General features: G+C 43.2%; 1 long non-coding RNA gene across 1 annotated transcript; it reads right to left on the bottom strand.

The window, feature by feature from the left end:
- Window positions 1-11,514: 11,514 nt before the first annotated feature.
- Window positions 11,515-16,828, bottom strand: LOC122561840. Its single transcript, XR_006315125.1, has 3 exons — window positions 16,787-16,828; window positions 16,002-16,065; window positions 11,515-11,730 (listed from the first exon to the last, which is right to left on the bottom strand). It is a non-coding gene; the product is annotated as an uncharacterized LOC122561840 (long non-coding RNA).
- Between the last annotated feature and the right edge of the window lie 4,949 nt (window positions 16,829-21,777).

Raw genomic sequence — 21,777 nt, 5'->3', positions numbered from 1 at the left:
GTATACTTAAGAGGGAAATCAGGAGGGCAAAAAGGGGACATGAGATAGCGTTGGCAAATAGAATTAAGAAGAATCCAAAGGGTTTTTACAAATACATTAAAGACAAAGGGTAACTAGGGAGAGAATAGGGCCCCTCAAAGATCAGCAAAGCGGCCTTTGTGTGGAGCCGCAGAAAATGGGGTAGATACTAAATGAATATTTTGCATCAGTATTTACTGTGGAAAAGGATATGGCAGATATAGACTGTAGGGAAAATGATGGTGACATCTTGCAAAATGTACAGATTACAGAGGAGGAAGTGCTGGATGTCTTGAAACGGATAAAAGTGGATAAATCCCCAGGACCTGATCAGGTGTACTTTAGAGCTCTGTGGGAAGCCAGAGAAGTGATTGCTGGGCCTCTTGCTGAGATATTTGTATCATTGATAGTCACAGGTGAGATGCCGGAAGACTGGAGGTTGGCAAACGTGGTGCCACTGTTTAAGAAGGGCGGTAAAGACAAGCCAGGGAACTATAGACCAGTGAGCCTGACCTCGGTGGTGGGCAAGTTGCTGGAGGGAGTCCTGAGGGATAGGATGTACATGTATTTCGACAGACAAGGATTGATTAGGGATAGTCAACATGGCTTTGTGCGTGGGAAATCATGTCTCACAAACTTGATTGAGTTTATTGAAGAAGTAACAAAGAGGATTGATGAGGGCAGAGCAGTAGATGTGATCTATATGTAACTTCAGTAAGGTGTTCAACAAGGTTCCCCATGGGAGACTGGTTAGCAAGGTTAGATCTCACGGAATACAGGGAGAACTAACCATTTGGATACAGAACTGGCTCAAAGGTAGAAGACAGAGGGTGGTGGTGGAGGGTTGTTTTTCAGATTGGAGGCCTGTGACCAGTGGAGTGCCACAAGGATCGGTGCTGGGTCCTCTACTTTTTGTCATTTATATAAATGATTTGGTTGTGAGCATAAGAGGTATAGTTAATAAGTTTGCAGCTGACACCAAAATTGGAGGTGTAGTGGACAGTGAAGAGGGTTACCTCAGATTACAACAGGATCTTGACCAGATGGGCCAATGGGCTGAGAAGTGGCAGATGGAGTTTAAATCAGATAAATGCAACGTGCTGCATTTTGGGAAAGCAAATCTTAGCAGGACTGAAGAGACCTTGGAGTGGAGGTTCATAGCTCCTTGAAAGTGGAGTCGCAGGTAGATAGGATAGTGAAGAAGGCATTTGGTATGCTTACCTTTATTGGTCAGAGTATTGAGTACAGGAGTTGGGAGGTCATGTTGCGGCTGTACAGGACATTGGTTAGGCCACTGTTGGAAAATTTTATGCAATTCTGGTCTCCTTCCTATCGGAAAGATGTTGTGAAACTTGAAAGGGTTCAGAAAAGATTTACAAGAATGTTGCCAGGGTTGGAGGATTTGTGCTGTTGGGAGAGGCTGAACAGGCTGGGGCTGTTTTCCCTGGAGCATTGTAGGCTGAGGGGTGACCTTACAGACGTTTACAAAATTATGAGGGCCATGGATAGGGTAAATAGGCAAAGTCTTTTCCCTGGGGTCGGGGAGTCCAGAACTATAGGGCATAGATTTAGGATGAGAGGGGAAAGATATAAAAGAGACCTAAGGGGCAATGTTTTCAAACAGAGGGTGGTACGGCTTTGGAATGAGCTGCCAGAGGAAGTGGTAGAGGCTGGTTCAATTGCAACATTTAAGAGGCATTTGGATGGGTATATGAATAGGAAGGGTTTGGAGGGATATGGGCTGGGTGCTGGCAGGTGGGACAAGATTGGGTTGGGATATCTGGTCGACATGGATGGGTTGGACCAAAGGGTCTGTTTCCATGCTGTACATCTCTATGACTCTAAGTGAATTACCATCATGTCCCACACCATATTTTCATCCTTGTGCCCCAACCTTTGGTTCGTTCTCTGTAAAGTTTACAAAAAGTGAATGAGAATTTGTGCAATTTATTTCTTGACTTGTGTTGTAAAATAGGTCCACAGTTTTGCCAGGATCTTCCTTGACTAGACATGCTGCCATCAATCCCTTTTGTTAGTACTACGTAGTGGATGATTAGCTCAGTTGGTTTGGCGACTGGTTTGATACGTGATAACCAACAGTACAGGTTCAATTCTTTTAGTAGAGGTTTAGTAGGAAAGTCCCAGCTTCTCAAACTTACACCTCACCTGGAATGTGGTGACCGCCATGTTAAACTATCACTGGTTGTACGTCTCCGATGAAAGAGTAGCCCAAGTCATCCTTGCCGTTGAGGGACGGTGAAAGAAGAAGGAAAAGAGTCCTATTCTAGGCACTGACTAGGATTGATTTGAGAGAGATGACCATACAAAGTCTGGGCAGTAGAGGCTCAGTCCTGGGTAACAAAAGTTCACTAACTAAGGAACAGGTTACAGTAACATTAGAATGGTTAACTTTATTATATTTGGTAAGACATAGACCAGGTTAACCTAAGTTACATAATTGTTAACAGTAGAGGTGAGATCAACAGACTGGATCAACAAGAAGTGGCTAGTTTTTCCCTGATACGGTCACTTATATACTGCTGGGCAGAGCCAGACAAAGATTTTGGAGTTAACCCTTTCAGGCTAACTATGCTGTTTCTCTCTCCACAGATACTGTCAGACTTCCTGAGTTTCTACAGCACTTTCTGTTGTTTTGTCATATACAACATTTTGATTTCAGAGAATTCTTCAACAAGATTGCATGCTTAGTTCACCTGATGATATCACCTCTGTTGGACACCTGGAGATCTCACTAGAATTGAAATCTCATTGGGAAAGGGAAAATTCATGGCAGACAGACCACTACATCTCTGTGGACAACTTTTTATGAGGTCAGTGCCACTGATTACAAAATCTGGGCCAATGTTTCATTAGAACTGGAAAAAGTTGCAGATACCACAGATTTTAAGTAAGTTTAAAACAGAAATGGTAGAAAGGGTCATTGAGTCATGCAGCACAGAAACAGACCCTTCAGCTCAACTTCAGTCCTAAAGAAGGATTATACATGAAATGTTGACTTCTCCACCTCCTGATGCTGCCTGGCTCACTGTGTTCTTCCAGCCTCCTGCTTGTCAACTTCGGCCTAACTTGTCCATGCCGACCAGATTTCCTAATCTGAACTAATCTCATTTGCCTGCAGAAGAAATACAAAGGGAGGTCTGTAACAGGGTAGGAAGTAGAAGTCATTAAGTTATAACAGAGGTAATGGAGCAAGGCAAAAGGGGATGGCAATGGGGCAATAAAATTATTAAAAGACGAGTCTAGAGGAGCTGAAAACAACAAAAGCAGATTCATTACCAGAACACTGGTCATGCTGCTTTCCAATGAGATAACAGCATAGTTATGATCTAAAATCGTTGAGCTCAAGAGTTTGAGTCTGACAGCCTCTTAAGTGCTTAATCAAAAAGTATTGCTCTTCGTGCTTCCACTGAGCTTCACTTCAACAACATAGGAGTGTGAGGACAGAGAGGCTTGAGTGGGCCGGGGAGCTAAATTATATTATATACATCTTATGAAGCAAAGGGCAGAATCATGTTGTAATACAAGATCTTGGGCAAGATTTGCTGGAAGGAGCGAGTTAACAGTGCTGCACAATTCATTAGACCCACATATGGACTTTTGCACTAGAGGTTGGGATGATTAGAAACACATTTTGGTGCGGTACCCACAACAGGGATGTAGTGTCATGTGTGATCATGGTAAGCAATTGGGGCTGTTCATAATCAAGCAGATTAAAGAACTGTTATTCACCAGTGTTGTCTGAAGGAAGGTTGTGAGTTAGAATATTTAATTCAATGCTAAATCAAATACAGTTAGTATAAAAATATAGAGCAGGAAAGAAAGAATGGATTCAAAGGAAAATAAAAGTGACAGATAGAAAAATACTGTAATTTCTTTAAAAATCTAAATCAATACTCATGTAAGAAACAAATATTTTAGACTATTTTTAACATTAAATTTAGCGGTTCAACTATTACATGGATACAACTTTTGAGGGGCTGAAATTCATGCTACAGTCCAAAATATTGTATTGTTAGCAGAAGCCCAATTGATCTCTAAACTAAAAAAGAAAAACAATCAAATTACGGTAATTACCAGATGAAGTTAACCAGGACAAAAATGAATTATTAAACTTTTATTTATACACACAAAAAGTAGAGTAGAAATATAATACGGCTTTAAATTGCATGTTTCATCCTAAATTAAACATGTCAAGTACAAAAGTTCACTAAAATCCTGCAAAATCATGCTGTTCAACACCTTCAGCACCGCATAAAGCTGCATAATCATCAGGATGAATTATATCATCATATGGATCCTCTTCCTCTTCGCTGTCCATAGTTAGCAGTAACACATCATCTTCTTCACTTATGTCATCCCACAGATAATTGTCCTCTTTACTGTCCAATGCGTTCAAAACCCCACATTTCCTGAATGATTTGAAAATAGTGTCAGCTTTTATGTCCTTCCATGAATCGTCGATCCAGCTACAGATCAGCGTCAGTGATGGAGCTTGCACACCACCTCCTTTCGTATATGTTTTTTTCTCCATCACACATCCAGTTATTCCACTTCATTCTCATCATGTCCTTCAATGGCTTATTGATACCAACATCTACTAGTTGAAAAACACTTGTAAGTCTGCCAGGAATGACAGCTATGTCAGTGTTATGTGATTGCATGTTATCAACAACATTCTTCACTAGATGTGATCTAAACTGGTCCCAGATGAGCAAAATCTTTTCCTTGCATAGTCCATCAGGTCATAAATTCCGAACTTCCTTTATCCATTTTCTACATCCACCTTCATCCATCCAGCCTTGTGGATGCATATGGATGCTAATTCCTTTTGGAAATTTCTCCTTTGGCACAGTTTTTCTCTTAAAAACAGCCATTGGTTTTAACGTAGTGCCATCAGCCGTACAAGAAAGAACTGAAGTAAACCTACTTCTCTCACGGCCAATGGTTTTCACCAATGCTGTTTTCCTCCTTTTTGGTTCACGGTTCGATTCTCTGGCATGTCGAGAGTAATAGGCGTTTTGTCCATGTATCCAATGCATGATGTGTTGTGGTCTTCCTTCCTTCTGCTGATTTCTGATTGCAAACTGGTGAAACTGTAATATCCTGTTTTCTGGTTCAGCAGGCAGCTTTTGTGCAATCTTAGTTCTCTGCGGAAGTACTAAGTAATGCCTTCTCATGAACTTTGTGCATTATCCAGCACTTAAAATCCGAAATTCCCATTCTCCTTTGATTTGTTTCATGCATGGATTCAGATGGCTTCACGACAAACACGTTTTCCATTTTGATGATTTTCAAGCACCACTCAGCAACATTTTTCTCCAATTGTGGCCACTTGCGAGGGTTACCTCTGTCGGCACAGTTTTGCTTTAGCATGGTTAGAGTTGATTCAGTATATTTCTTCAGTCTCTCACGAGTTTCTCCGAAACACAAAATTCTCTTGCTGTTATTTGTTTTCTCTCCAACTTCAATAACTTTCAGTTTAAAAGCTACTATATAATTTTGTTTTTTCTGTTTTGTTTTTACACAAAATGATGAGGAAATTTCCAAACCTCAACTAAGTATATGACTGTACTCCACGAAGTTGGCTGTCACCTGATTCTAGGAGAAAATGAGGACGGCAGATCCTGCAGATCAGAGTCAAGAGTGTAGTACTGGAAAAGCACAGCAGGTCAGGCAGCATCCGAGGAGCAGGAGGATCGATGTTTTGGGCATAAGCCCTTCATCAGGATATAAAAATGGCCATGATTTATCAAAACTGGATTATAGGAGGCTGGAAGAACACAGCAAGCCAGGCAGCATCTGGAGGTGGAGAAGTTGACTCTTCTTCAGGGATGGAGGTGAGAGTAGGGGGAGCTGCAGGTAAAGGCGGTGGGGTTTGGGTTGGGAGAGGGATGGAATGATGGGGTAGTGATAGGTGAACAGAGGTGGTGGGTACAACCGGGTTGGTAGCTGGAAGGAAGGGTTGGTAGGTGGAATGGAAGAGAGGAGGCAGGCTGGAAAGGGAGTTAGGGGATGGATGGGAAGGTTATTTGAAACTGGAGAATGCAGTATTGAGTCCTCCGGGCTGTCCAGATGGAAGACAAGGTGTTCTTTAAATCAGAGAAACCCTACAGTGTGGAAACAGGCCATTTGGCCCACATGTCCACACCAACCCTTCGAAGAGAAACCCACCCAGACCAATTACCCTACCGTATTACTCTACATTTCTCCTGACTAATGCACCCAACCTACACCCTGAACACTATGGATAATTCAGCATGGCCAATTCACCTAACCTGTACACCTTTGGACTGTGGGAGGAAACTGGAGCACCTGGAGGAAACCTACACAGACACAGGGAGAATGCTCAAACTCCACAAAGACAGTTGCCCGAGGCTGGAATCGAACCCTTGTCCCTAGAGCTGTGAGGCAGCAGTGCTAACCACCGAGCCACCGTGCCACCCCATGTTCTTCCTCCAATTTGTAGTCAGATTCACTGTGGCAATGAAGGAGGCTGAGGATGGACATGTTGAAGAGGGTATGGGAAGGAGATTTGAAATGGGCGGTAACTGGAAAGTCAGGCTGACCCCTGCAGGTCCAGCTGAGATGCTCAGTAAAACATTCCCTAAGTTTGCGTTTTGTCTCCCCGATGTAGAGAAGACCACATTGGGTGCACTGGATACAGTAAACTAGATTGTAGGAGAGGTAGGTGAACCTCTATCTCACCTGGAAGGACTGTTTGGGGCCCTGAATTGTGGTGAGGGAGGTAGTGTACTGGTAGGTTTTGCATCTTTTATGGTTGTAGGGGAAGATACCAGGAGGTTAGTGGGGAGAGTGACGCGAGCTAAGGAGTGACGAAAGGAACAGTCCTTGCGGAAGGCGGAGAAGGGTGGGGAGGGGAAGATGTTTAGATTACATTAGATTACATTACAGTGTGGAAACAGGCCCTTCGGCCCAACAAGTCCACACCGACCCGCCGAAGCGCACCCCACCCATACCCCTACATTTACCCCTTACCTAACACTACGGGCAATTTAGCATGGCCAATTCACCTGACCTGCACATCTTTGGACTGTGGGAGGAAACCGGAGCACCCGGACGAAACCCACGCAGACACGGGGAGAACGTGCAAACTCCACACAGTCAGTCGCCTGAGGCAGGATTTGAACCCGGGTCTCTGGTGCTGTGAGGCAGCAGTGCTAACCACTGTGCCACCGTGCCGCCCACCACATGTTCTGGGTGGTGGAGTCGTATTGGAGTTGGCGGAAGTAGATGAGGTGCCAGAACACTGGAGGTTGGCTAATGTGGTACCACTATTTAAGAAAGGTGGTAAGGACAAACCAGGGAACTATAGACTAATGAGCCTGATATCGGTGGTGGGCAAGGTGCTGGAGGGAATCCTGAAGGATAGGATTAACACGTATTTTAAAAAGCAAGAACTGATTAGGGATAGTCAACATGGCTTTGTGTGTGGGAAATCATGTCTCACAAACTTGATTGAGTTTTTTGAAGAAATAACAAAGAGGATTGATGGGGGCAGAGCAGTGGAAGTGATCTATATGGACTTCAGTAAGGCGTTTGACAAGGTTCCCCACGGGAGACTGGTTAGCAAGGTTAGATTTCATAGAATACAGGGAGAATTAGCCATTTGGACACAGTACTGGCTCGAAGGTAGAAGACAGAGGGTGGTGGTGGAGGGTTTTTCAGACTGGAGGCCTGTGACCAGTGGAGTGTCACATGGATCAGTGCTTGGTCCGCTAATTTTTGTCATTTATATAAATGATTTGGATGTGAACAGAGGAGGTATAGTTAGTATGTTTGCATATGATCCCAAAATTGAGGTGTAGTGGACAGCGAAGGAGGTTACTTCAGATTACAACGGGGTCTTGATCAGATGGGTGAATGGGCTGAGGAGTGGCAGATGGAGTTTAATTCAGATAAATGCAAAGTGCTGCATTTTAGGAAAGCAAATCTTAACAGGACTTATATACTTAATGGTAAGGTCCTAGAGAGTGTTGCTGAATAAAGAGACTTGGAGTGTAGGTTCATAGCTCCTTGAAAGTGGAGTCGCAGGCAGATAGGATAGTGGAGAAGGCGTTTGGTATGCTTTCCTTTACTGGTCAAGAGTATTGAGTAATGCTGAGGGGTGGGCGGCATGGTGGCACAGTAGTTAGCACTGCTGCCTCACAGCACCAGAGACCTGGGTTCAATTCCCACCTCAGGCAACTGTCAGTGTGGAGTTTGCACATTTTCCCCTTGTCTGCGTGGGTTTCCTCCAGGTGCTCCGGTTTCCTCCCACAGTCCAAAGATGTGCAGGTTAGGTGCATAGGCCATGCTAAATTGCCCATAGTGTTAGGTGAAGGGGTAAATGTAGGGGAATGGGTCTGGGTGGGTTGCTCTTCGGCGGGTCGGTGTGGACTTGTTGGGCCGAAGGGCCTGTTTCCACACTGTAAGTAATCTAATCTAATCTTTATAGAAGTTTATAAAATCATGAGGGGCATGGATAGGGTAAATAAACAAGGTCTTTTCCCTGGAGTGGGGGAGTCCTGAACTAGAGGTTTAGGGTGAGAGGGAAAGATATAAAAGGGACCTAAGTGGCAATCTTTTCACGCAGAGGAGTGAGCTGCCAGAGGAAGTGGTGGAGGCTAGTACAATTGCAACATTTAAAAGGCATTTGGATTAAAAGGCATTTGGATGGGTATATGAATAGGAAGGGTTTAGAGCAATATGGGCCAAGTGCTGGCACATGGGACTAGATTAGGTTGGGATATCTGGTCAGCATGGATGAGTTGGACTGAAGGGTCTGTTTCCATGCTGTACGTCTCTATGACTATGACTCTCTGAGATGCTGGTTGCAGAGACTGGTGGGACAGAAAGTGAGGACAAGGGGGATTCTGTCTTTATTATATTTGGATTGGGGAGGATTTAGAGTAGTGGAGGGAGGAAAAGAAGTGGTGTGGTGGAGGGCTGTCTGGATGACAGAGGGAGGAAAGCACGTTGTTTAAAATAGGCGGACATCTGGGATGTTTGCAAGTGTAACATTTTCTTGTCAAAGCAGATGGGATGGAGACGGAGGAATTGGGAAAATGGGATGGATATGGGCTGGGAGAAAGTATAGTCCAGGCAATTATGGGAGTCTGTGGGTTTATGTCAGTCTGTAAACTGTCCCCAGAGATGAAAAGGGAGAGGTCAAGGAAAGCAGGAAAAGTAAGTGTTTGCAAGGTCACTGAACACCTTGAAAGGTCAGTGATTTCCTTTTGATGGGAAACCTGCTTATGGATACATTAAATTCTGCTGTGATGCTCTTTGCCTGTTGAATAGTCAGTTAACACATCCTACCTAGAATCACAGCAGAACTTTGGTGAGAAACTGGTGTTACTTGTAAGACTGTCTTTGTAGGGCTGACCACCCTCAAGAAAGCTGCATTTTTAAATAAAATTGAGAGGACTCTCAAAAAGGAGTAAAACTTGTCAGTCCAGTTGTTACACAATCTCAAACAGTTCCCCTGCCCCTGCTCCATTTCATAACAACAGTGCACAGGAGCTGCATTCACCATTTTCTTAAAACTCACATTAAAGCAAAACTCCCTGGTGCTCACCTTCCACCCTACCAACCTTCGCATAAACCTAATCATTCGCCAACATTTCCGCCACCTCCAAACGGACCCCACCATCAGAGATATATTTCCCTCCCCACCCCTTTCCGCCTTCCACAAAGACCATTCCCTCCATGACTACCTGGTCAGGTTCACGCCCCCCAACAACCCACCTTCCCATCCTGGCACCTTCTCCTGCCACCGCAGGATTTGCAAAACCTGCGCCCACATCTCCTACCTCACCCCCATCCAAGGCCCCAAAGGAGCCTTCCATATCCATCAAAGTTTTACCTGCACATCCACCAATATCATTTATTGTATCCATTGCTCCCGATGCGGTCTCCTCTACATTGGGGAGACAGGACGCCCCCTAGCAGAGCGCTTTAGGGAACATCTCTGGGACACCCGCACCAATCAACCACACCGCCCTGTGGCCCAACATTTCAACTCCCCCTCTCACTCTGCTGAGGACATGGAGGTCCCGGGCCTCCTTCACCGCCGCTCCCTCACCACCCAACGCCTGGAGGAAGAACGCCTCATCTTCCGCCATGCTATTTTTCCCCCACCCCCACCCTCCTCTCACTTATCTGTCCACCCTTCAGGCTCTCTGCCTGTATTCCTGATGAAGGGCTTTTGCCCGAAACGTCCATTTTACTGCTCCTCGGATGCTGCCTGAACTGCTGTGCTGTGCTTTTCCAGCACCACTAATCCAGAATCTGGTTTCCAGCATCTGCAGTCATTGTTTTTACCTTATATTAACCTGTGTTTATAACAACTCACCCCTGGATCTTCTTCCTCTTCGCATTCATCTTCCACCTGAAGGACATGTTTGCCTGCCTGATGGACATTGTCACCCAACAAGGACTTTACCATTTCTGAACACTTGCGAATGCACTTTATTTCTAGGAAGTGGTAGTTTTACTTTGTCAATCACCCAGTTAAACCCTTCTAGGACGAGCACCCAAATGACACAATGGCCCGCTCCCCACCTCTCAGCTTGAGGTCAGCTTTCATGATGCCACAAAAATTTCCTGGCTTTTTCTAAACATTTGCCTGCATCAAGGGGTGCAGAAGGCTTCATCCTACTAATATCAACATAGAAGGCTGGCCCATGTAACCCACATGCTTCCAGGATATCTTTCCGAATATGGAAGGAGAGAAAGTAAGTACTGTATCAGCTAATTTCATCATTTCTTTTTCTTACGATACTGAAAAAAGCAGTTCAAGAGTCCAATTTCTTAGCCAAAACTGTATTTTCCAAGTAATGCGTGGGTGTATGCATGGCACTTCCCTTTGTGTTATATAGATAAACTATTCATGAGGAAAAGGGCAGGGTGACAATCCAGTATCTAATCATTTTACATTGTTGCTTTGAAAGGAAGAGATATCAAGCAACAGGACTTTGCATTTCCCTTTATTTTTCCATCCATTTCTGTGCTGATGTTAATGGTCAACCCAAATCTCCTGTTGCCTTATTTCTCAATATCATATCAACACAACTTTATATTTTCTTCCTCCTCATGTGTTCACCTAGCCATCCCCTTAAAACATCTCTTTACTTGGTCGACTTCATCTGGTGTGTGCACTGCACTGCACTGCACACCCCAGGTCATCTCCTCTGCACAGAAGCTCTTCAGCCACGTTCTCAAACAGACTCGCTACCACAGCCACATCTCCTTCCTCAGCACCTGCCTACGGAACCGACTGATCCCGCATGGACTCCGGACTACGTTCCAACCAACGAAATTTGGACCCTGTCGCAATTCCAACGCCCCTCCCCCAAGTCCCTCCTCCCTACCTTTTATCTTAGCCTGCTGGACACATTTTCCTCATTCCTGAAGAAGGACTTATGCCCGAAACGTCGATTCTCCTGTTCCTTGGATGCTGCCTGACCTGCTGCACTTTTCCAGCAACACATTTTCAGCGACTTCATCTGGTGACAAGTTCCACATTCCAACCAGTCTCTGAATAAAGAAGTTTCTCCTGAAATCTCACTGGATTTATTTGGCATAATTAAGACCATGAAGAATGGAATGTGGGGAATTTCTGAAGCAAGTCTCAATTTCTACTTGAGTATGGTATATTGCCTCCCTGGTGCCAGGATCATGAGTGGTATCCTGAAACGGATGGGTAAACAGACAAAAGTCATTGATCACATTGGCACAAATGACATGCGTAGGAAGAGTGACAAGTTCCTGCAGCGACAATTCAGAGAGTTAGGTAGTAAACTAAAAAGCAGGACTACTAAGGTAGTAATCTCAGGATTATTTTCTGTGCCACATGCTCCTGAGGCTAGGAATAGAGACTTAATACAATCGAACACATGGTTAAAGAGCTGATGTAAGAGGGAGGGCTTCAGATATGTGGATCATTGGGATGTCTTCTCGGGAAGGTGCAACCTGTACAAGAAGGACAGGTTGCACCTAAACTGGTGGAGCACCAATATCCTGGCAGGAAGATTTGATAGTACCACTTGGGATGGTTTAAGTTAGTGTGGCTGGGGTGGGGAGGGGGAATTCAGAGCAGCAAGTCAATCAGTATAGAGACTGGAAAAGAGCTTGAGACTAAGACGAATATAGTTAAGAGGAAGAGCAGTCAGGGAGAGGCTGCTAAGCTCAGTGGAACTGGAGGCATGGACTGGAATTGCTTCAATGCAAGAGGTAATAGCAGGTAAAACAAATGAAATTAGAGCCTGGATTAATGCATACAATTATGATGCTGTTGCTATCAGACACATGGATGAAAGAGGGACAGGACTGACAACTTAACATTCTGAGATATTGGTGTTTTAGAAAAGACAGAGGAGGAAGCAAGAGATGTAGGGGAGTTATATTACTGGTTATATAACTGAATTATATTACTTGGGAACATACCACAGCTGTGTTGAGGGAGGATAACCTGGAGGGATCTTGCAGTGAGGCATTATGGGTAGAGTTCAGGAATAAATGGGCGTAATCACAATGCTGAGATTGTACTAAAGACCTCCCAGTTGCCAATGGAACATACAAGACATGTAGTCAGATTCTAGAAAGATGTTAAAATAATAGGGGTTGTTGTGGTGGATGATTTTAACTTCCCCCATACTGACTGGGACTTCCCTAGTACTAGGGGTTTGGATGGATAATCAAACAAGAGAGGGGGCCATACTGGACCTGGCATTGGGAAATGAGTCCAGCCAGGTGATCAAAGTTTCAGTCAGGGGGCATTTTGGAAATAGTGACCATAATTCCATAAATTTCCCAATACTTATGGATAAGGACAAGGATGGACCAGAAATGAAGGTGTTAAATTGGGGGAAGGCCAACTATAACTGAATTAGGCAAGAATTGATTAACGTGGATTGGGAGCGGCTGTTTGAAGGTAAATCCACATCTGACATGTGGGAGTCTTTTAAGGACCATTTAATTAGAGTGCAGGACAGGAATGTTCCTGTTAAAATGAAGGACAGGAATGGCAGGATTCAGGAACCTTGGATGACTGGGGAAATTATTTTAGTAAAATGAAAAGGAAGCATACCCTAAGGTTTAGGCAACTAAAAACAAAGTCATTGAAGAATACAAGATAGAGAAAGTAGGAAGGAGCTCAAATGGGGTGTGAGGAGGGCTAAAAGCAGCCATGAATTGTCCTTGGCCAGCATAGTGAAAGAGAATCCTAAGGCATTTTATACACATATGAGGAACAAGAGGTAGCTAGGGAAAGAGTAGGCCCACTCAAGGAGAAAGAAGGGAGATTATAATTGGAACCAGAAGAAATGGGTGAGTTCTTAAATGAGTATGAATGAGAAGGGTTTAGAAGGATATGAGCCAAATGCTGGCAAATGAGACTAGATTAATGTGGAATATCTGGTTGGCATGAACGAGTTGGATCAAACGTTCTATTTCCGTGCCATACATCTCTATGACTCTATGAGTACCTTACATTGGTATTCACCAGACAAAGGAACATGAGGGATATTGAGGTTAGGGGAATGTATGTGAATACTCTAGGAAATGTCAACATAATGAAGAAGCAGGTGCTGGGTGTCTTAAAATGCATTAAAGTAGACAAGTCCCCAGGACCAGATGGGATCTATCTCAGGATAAATTGGGATGAAGGGAAGAAAAAGCTAGGGCCTTAACAGATATCTTTGCATCCGTTTTGGCCTCAGGTGAGGTTCTAGAGAACTGGAGAATGACCAATATTGTTCTTTTGTTTAAGAAGGGAACTAGAGATAATCCAGGTAATTACAGGCCGTGAGTCTGATGTCAACGCGAGGGAAGCTTTTGGAGAAGATATTGAGAGACAGGATTTATTCATATTTCGAAGCAAATGGACTTGTCTGCATGAGTTTCCTCCGGGTGCTCCGGTTTCCTCCCAAAGTCCAAAGATGTGCAGGTCAGGTGAATTGGCCATGCTAAATTGCCCATAGGTTAGGTGCGTTAGTCAGAGGGAAATGGGTCTGGGTGGGTTACTCTTTGGAGCGTCGGTGTGGACTTGTTGGGCCGAAGGGCCTGTTTCCACACTGTAGGGAATCTAATCTAATTGAAGAAGATTACCAAAGGATACAGCAAGATATAGATAGATTGCAGATCTAGGCAGAAAAATGGCAGATGGAATTTAACCTGGACAATTTTAAGGTGATGCAGATTGGAAGATCACATTCAGATGTGAATTAAACAATAAATGGCAGAACCCTTAGGAGTATTGACATACAGAGGATTTGGGTATACGGGTCCACAGATCCCTGAAAGTGGGTAAGGTGGATAAGATGGTCAAGAAGCACTCTTGCTACAATGAGATCTAGGTGTTCTTGTACATTAGTCAATGAAAGCAAGCATGCAGGTACAGCAAGCAGTGAAGAAAGCTAATAGCATGCTGGCCTTCATAACAAGAGGAATTAAGTATAGAAGCAAAGAGGTTCTTCTGCAGCTGTACAGGACCCTGGTGAGACTGCACCTGGAATATTGTGTGCAGTTTTGGTCTCCAAATTTGAGGAAAGACATTCTGGCTATTGAGGGAGTGCAACGTAAGTTCACGAGGTCAATTCCCGGAATGGCGGGACTATCTTATGTTGAAAGATTGGAGCAATTGGGCTTGTATACCCTTGAGTTTAGAAGACTGAGAGGGGGATCTGATTGAGACATATAAGATTATTAAAGGATTGGACACTCTGGAGGCAGGAAGCATGTTTCTGCTGATGGGTGAGTCCCAAACCAGAGGACACAGTTTAAAAATAAGGGGTAGGCCATTTAGAACAGAGTTGAGGAGAAACTTCTTCACCCAGAGAGTGGTGAGTGTGTGGAATGCTCTGCTCCAGAAGGCTATGGAGGCCAAGTCTCTGGATACTTTCAAGAAAGAGTTGGATAGAGCTCTTACGAATAGTGGAATAAAGAGTTATGGGGATAAGGCAGGAACAGGATACAGATTGAGGATGATCAGCCATGATCATAATGAATGGTGGTGCTGGCTCGAAAGGCAGAATGGCCTACTCCTGCACCTATTGTCTATTGGCTGTGGCATCAAATATAAAAGTTGGCAAATTATGTTGCAGCTGTATAAAAGTTTAGTTAGGCCTCATTTGGAATGTTGTGTGTATTCCTGGTCGCCGCACTACCAGAAGGACATGGATGCTTTGGAGACCCAGCAGAGAAGGTTTACCAGGATGTTGCCTGCTCTGGTGGATTTTAGCTATGAGGAGAAATTTGATAAACTCAGCTTGTTTTCTTTGGAAAGGTGGAGGCTGAGGGGAGACCTGATAGATAGGGTGGTCAGTTGGAGGCTTTTTCCCAGGGTGGAAGGGTCAACTACAAGAAGGCAGAGGTTCAAGGTGAGAGGGGGAAAGTTTAATGGAGAAGTGTGGGGTAAACCTTTCACACAGAGGCTGGTAGGTGCCTGGAATGCATTGCCAATTGGGGTGGTGGAAGCAGGCACATTAGCAAGGTTTAAGACGTATCTTGACGATCATGAACTGGAGGTGAACCATATGGGCAGTAAGTATTAGGTCTAAATAAAAATTAGGAACTGACATAGGTTTTGTGGGCTGAAGGCCTGTTCCTGTACAATATTGTAGCTTTTTATGATATTACACATTGGTCCTCTCATATGCTGTGGTAGTGACTCAACAGATTTCCAACAGTAGGATTACAAGTGTTTCTACTGAGTTGCAAATCAATTGGTAAAGAATTTTATAATTACATCATAGTAATGAACAGCTCAGCTGTTAAAGTCATTCATTTTTAACTTCTGAATCCTTGCAAGGCAAAGGGATCTAATCATAAAACACATACAGAAAACCGTGTGGACATGTAAAACTACTAAATACAGTTTCTAAATGTTGAGCTCTTCAAAACATGGAGCATGTCTTTTCAAGTTGGGTTCTTCTGAAGTTAAAAAAACGTAATTCACTTACTGCTTGCCAAAAAGTATCAAATTTCCTGAAGAAATTACTTCCTTGCTTATGCTCAATGTTACATCTGGAAAAGATCCATGAAAATGTACACATTTTACTTAAGCCAACTATATTTCATTCATTGTTGAAAAATCAAGTGGTTACAAGGAGCCAAATAGCAGAATTTCGCCTTTACTAGTATTACAGAACAACTAGAAATTTCTTACATTTTGCAATCGTGCAATACCAAAATTGTATAAAATGTTATATACAGAACTTAAGATCAATTGCACAAAGGCAAGGCTAAACTTATCGATTTCTGTAGCAGTTCTATTTAAAACATAATTTTTAATTATCTGCACCAGAACTGAAATGAAACTCGAGAGATGTATTTCTGGACCAAACCATCCCTGCAAACAAGATCAAACTGGAATTCACTCCTGATGTAATATGATCACCAGAGCACACCTTCTGAATTTAAGGAACAGTATTGTCACTAACCTCGACTAACGTTATACGAATGACAACACCCACATAATTAAGAAAGCAGTTACACAAAACAGCAACACATGGCCAGAACAAAATGGCAGAGATTGTTTGAGTTGAACTTCAGCACAAACATATGGTTTTAGTTTAGCAACAAGAATTAATTATGAAATTCATGTATAACTTTTTTCATTAAAAGAAGACACACTCCACTGTGAAATACACATCACAGACTTACCTAACATTGTGTATTCACTGTCTGTCAAAAAGGAAACATGTCACAACTGTAATAGTAAAGAACATCTGTAAAATCTACTAACCTTGTACAATATTATCAGTTCCTGAAGAAGGACTTATGCCCGAAACGTCGATTCTCCTTCTCCTTTGATGCTGCCTGATCTCCACATCTGCAGTCCTCACTTTCTCCTCCAATATTATCAGTTATTTTTGTTACCCCATCTATATTAAAAATTACACCTCTGTTTTAATGTTATTGGCAACTGTATTAAAGGGGAGATGGGAAGACTTTTTAAATGTAGTACATTGCTAAATTCTGAAATTGTCATCCTATTGGTATGCTGAATGATTTAGGTAATCATCATCTTCCAAAATTTCCAATAACAGCTACAAGAGGTTAAGGGGGAAGATGGGAAACTATACGGCAAAGGAGCAGAAGCAGGACATTCAGCCCATTGAATCTGTTCTACCAGTCTATGAGATCACGGCTTGTCTAATAAGCCCGATCTATAATTTTCTGACTTTTCCCTGTAAGCCTTGGTTCTCTGAATGATTAAAAATTTGTCTGTCGCACCCTTGAATAAACTTAATGACCCAAACTCCACAGCAAGCAGGCAGAGGTCATATTACATTTCAATTACATTTTTCTGCTCAGGTTTTTGCAAGTTAGATTGCATTTCATGTCTCTTTGTTTTCTGAAGTCACAATGAGGTTGTGTTTTGTCAGTGGCACACTGTTCCCAATGGCAGAACTAAAGTGTGTCTCTCTTTTTTCTCCCATTTTCCACATGACCACAATTAATACTTTAAACTGTTCCAGTAGGAAGGGGAGACCATTGTGATTCTGTCAGGGAAGTTTCTCAGTGGTCAAACCTGCAGTCAACTGATAATATCCATCTCCATTGTATTAACATAAGACTTGAGAGGACAAAAATGGCATAGTTTGTTTTCAAAGCTAAACTTGCATTCACATGACCTTGGTTTCACATTATTCATGTGTGTATCAGTAAGTTTGGTTGAGACTAGTTTAATTAGAGCTAAATATACTGGCACATTTCATGGTTGGTGGCTTTGCCTGAATTAGAGTCTTTTTTTAATAGAAAAACCAACATGTATTTTCATTTAGGGTCAGTTAGCTCAGATGGTTGGACAGCTGATTTATGATGCAGAGTGACACCAACAGCAAGGGTTCAATTCCTGCACTGGAGATCTCACCTTCTCAACCCCCCACCCCCCCCCCTCACCTGGTGTGTGGTGACTCTCAGGATAAACCACCACCAGTTGTCTCTCTCTCTCTCTCTCTAATGAGAGGATGGTCCTCTGGGTGCTATCGTGACTTTATCTTATTTCCATTCACTCTTTATTGAATGTTCATTTTAATGTCCAATATCATATTTGCCACTCTGTTGGACATGACTTCATTTGCAGGCTCAGCTGGCTCTCCATTTCCATGCATTGGTAAAAACAAGGACTGCAGGTGCTGGAAACCAGACTCTAGATTAGAGTGGTGCTGGAAAAGCACAGCAGGTCAGGCAGCATCCAAGGAGCAGGAAAATCGACGTTTCGGGCAAAAGCCCTTCATCAGGAATACCATGCATTGTCAAGGGTATAACTCAGCACACAGATGATTGAAATATAAAAGTAAAGCTAAAGTCGCCATCAATTTATAAGATCATAAGGCTGCTCTCTTATTAGAGAGAGACCATGAGTGGTGGTTCAACCTGAGGAAATATGTAGCGGTTAGCACTGCTGCCTCACAGCGCCAGGCCCGGGTTCAATTCCCGCCTCGGGCAACTGTCCGTGTGAAGTTTGCACGTTCTCCCTGTATCTGCGTGGGTTTCCTCCGGGTGCTCCGGTTTGCTCCTACAGTCCAAAGATGTGCAGGTTAGGTGAATTGGCCATGGTAAATTGCCCTTAGTGTAAGGTGAAGGGGTAAATGTAGGGGAATGGGTCTGGGTGGGTTGCTCTTCAGAGGGTCGGTGTGGACTTGCTGGGCCAAACGACCTGTTTCCACACTGTAAGTAATCTAATCTAATCAGGAATGGGAGAAGGCTCCTGGGACAGAAATATTTGATGAGTGAAATGCTCTGTTTCTTTGCACTAAATTCAATGTAATGTTGAATTGTGAGCTATATTGTTGTAGAATCCCTTGTCCATTAAATCAAATGTACTATTGAATTTTGTTTTAGAGAACACTTGTTCCATTTTGTTATTTTCATTCAGGCTAGGCATATTATCCTGTTGACAAGAGTGTGAGGGACAAGGGTGGGTGGGCAGTAATTTTGCAAGGTTCCTGCTGAAGAATCTCTTAAATAAGCTCCAAAGCTTCTCTTCCGCAGTGTCATGTTTCTGGCTTCACATTTTCACCACTGCACAGTGTACCTAACATACAGGCTCAGAACACTAACAGTCCATACAATTAATATGACACCCCTTAAAATACCATTGTGTCAGCCAATTTACATAATGAGGATTAATATTGACTATTTTGCAAATCGAATTTACCTGGTTTTAAACGTGATAGCTTAGTGTCATAAAAATAAATCCTTTATTCTACCTTAATTTATGCAATTTTAAAAAGATTCACTTGCATCTAGTCACCCAGTTAATGCATTTGGTATTGGTTCAGAGGGTGAATGGGGCTGCAGAGATCACATATCTTCAACCAATATCACTGCTAACTGTTAAACCTGTTCTGGAATTGCTCTCATTGACCCCTTCTTCCCATTGAACCGGAGAACATTCCATATGATAACATTGGATGACTCAGTGAATTAACTTGATCTTTCAAACAGCAAAGAAAAGCAAAATACATGGCACAGAGATAATAGGCTAAATAGCTTACTTCTGAGGTAAGATATGCTATCTCATTGTTTGCCTAATGCATTATTAACATTGCAAATGGACTGTGGAATAACTATAACAATAACTTCATTATTTACTTTGAGTTTTAAATTGAACTCACAATTTGGTTCACCAAAGACGTTTCAGATAATAATCTGGTTTCAAGGACTATTAATCAATATCGGGATGTCCAAAACTATTATGTCCATACATTAGTCACTAATATATCTAGTAAATAATCTTTTTCTCTGCTTTCAATATTTTTCCATCACATGCAATTCTAAGCCTTTTTTAGAGTTTTGCAGTTGACTGCAGGAATTTGCCTCTTTCTTTTAAGGGTGTGGATATGCATTGGTAATCAATCAGTGTAAGATAGGAATGAATATGTGGGACAGAACACATGCAGCAGTTTTAGACAAACACACTTTACAGAAGGAAGAAAATGGAAGACTACTAAGGTGGATTCTAGGATATTAAGATCCTGGAGGAGAGCCTGAAAGTAAATACAAGAGCTTTAATGAGCAAGGGGCAAATTGAAAGTTATGATAGAAAACTGGCAATTTTACTGGCAGTAATCTCAGAGGATTGGACTAATGATTCCAGGACCGTTGTCGCAGGGGAAATTTAAATTCAATCAATTACACATCTGAAATACAATGCTGTGTCTCACTTAGTGTTAAATTCACTTTAGTCTAGATGGAGCAGAATTTGGAAGGAGCACCCAGGAAGGTTTTATAGAGCAGCATGTAAATAGTTCAACTCGGGAAGGGGCCATACCGGACCTAATGTTGGGGAATGAGCCTGGTCAGGTGGTTGAAGTTTCAGTTAGGGATCACTTTGGGAATAGTGATCACAATTCCATACGTTTTAGAACACTCATGGACAAAGTGGGCGGCACGGTGGCACAGTGGTTAGCACTGTTGCCTCGCAGCGCCAGAGACCCGGGTTCAATTCCCGCCTCAGGCGACTGACTGTGTGGAGTTTGCACGTTCTCCCCGTGTCTGCGTGGGTTTCCTCCGGGTGCTCCGGTTTCCTCCTACAGTCCAAAGATGTGCAGGGCCAGGTGAATTGGCCATGCTAAATTGCCCGTAGTGTTAGGTAAGGGGTAAATGTAGGGGTAGGGGTATGGGTGGGTTCGCTTCGGCGGGTCGGTGTGGACTTGTTGGGCCGAAGGGCCTGTTTCCACACTGTAATCTAATCTAATCTAATCTAATCTAAAAGATGAGAGCGGTCCTAAAGGAAGAGTGCTAAATTGGGGGAAGCTGAAAATGTGTTGCTGGAAAAACGCAGCAGGTCAGGCAGCATCCAAGGAGCAGGAGAATCGACGTTTCGGGCATTACCCCTTCGGCTCACGTCGATTCTCCTGCTCCTTGGATGCTGCCTGACCTGCTGCACTTTTCCAGCAACACATTTTCAGCTCTGATCTCCAGCATCTGCAGTCCTCACTGGCTCCTAAATTGGGGGAAGGCCAAAATCTGGCAGGAGCTGGGGAATCTGGATTGGGAGCAGCTGTTTGAAATTAAATCTACATTTGATATGTGGGAGGCTTTTAAAGAGAGGTTGATTAGAGTGCGGGACAGACATGTCCCTGTGAAAATGAGGGATAGAAATGGCAAGATTAGGAAACCATGGATGACAGGTGAAATTGTGAGACTAGCTAAGAGGAAAAAGGAAGCATACATATGGTCTAGGTGACTGAAAACAGCCCAAGCATTGGAAGAATATTGGGAAAGTAGGACCAATTTGAAATGAGGAATTAAGCGGCCTAAAAGGGGTCATGAAACATCTTTAACAAACAGGGTTAAGGAAAATCCCAAAGCCTTTTGTTTGTATATAAGAAGCAAGAGGATAACTAGAGGAGAGGGTTCGTCCACTCAAAGACAAAGGAGGAGAGTTATGTGTGGAGTCAGAAAAAATGGGGGAGATTCTTAATGAGTACCTTGCATCTGTATTCACCGAGGAGAGAGACATGATGGATGTTGAGGTTAGGGATAGATGCTTGATTATTGTAGTCTGGATTAGAGTGGTGTTGGAAAAGCACAGCAGGTCAGGCAGCATCCAAGGGGCAGGAAAATCAACGTTTCAGGCAAAAGCCCTTCATCAAGAATAGAGGCAGGGAGCCTGCAGAGTGGAGAGATAAATGAGAGCATGGTGGGGTGGGGAGAAAGTAGCATAGAGTACAATGGGTGAATGGGGGTGGGGATGGAGGTGATAGGTCAGAGAGGAGGGTG

This window comes from Chiloscyllium plagiosum, chromosome 23, assembly GCF_004010195.1.
Source record: "Chiloscyllium plagiosum isolate BGI_BamShark_2017 chromosome 23, ASM401019v2, whole genome shotgun sequence".
NCBI lineage: Eukaryota > Metazoa > Chordata > Chondrichthyes > Orectolobiformes > Hemiscylliidae > Chiloscyllium > Chiloscyllium plagiosum.
The sequence above is the reverse complement of the archived record's forward strand: the minus strand, read 5'-3'. Positions and strand labels throughout refer to the sequence as shown.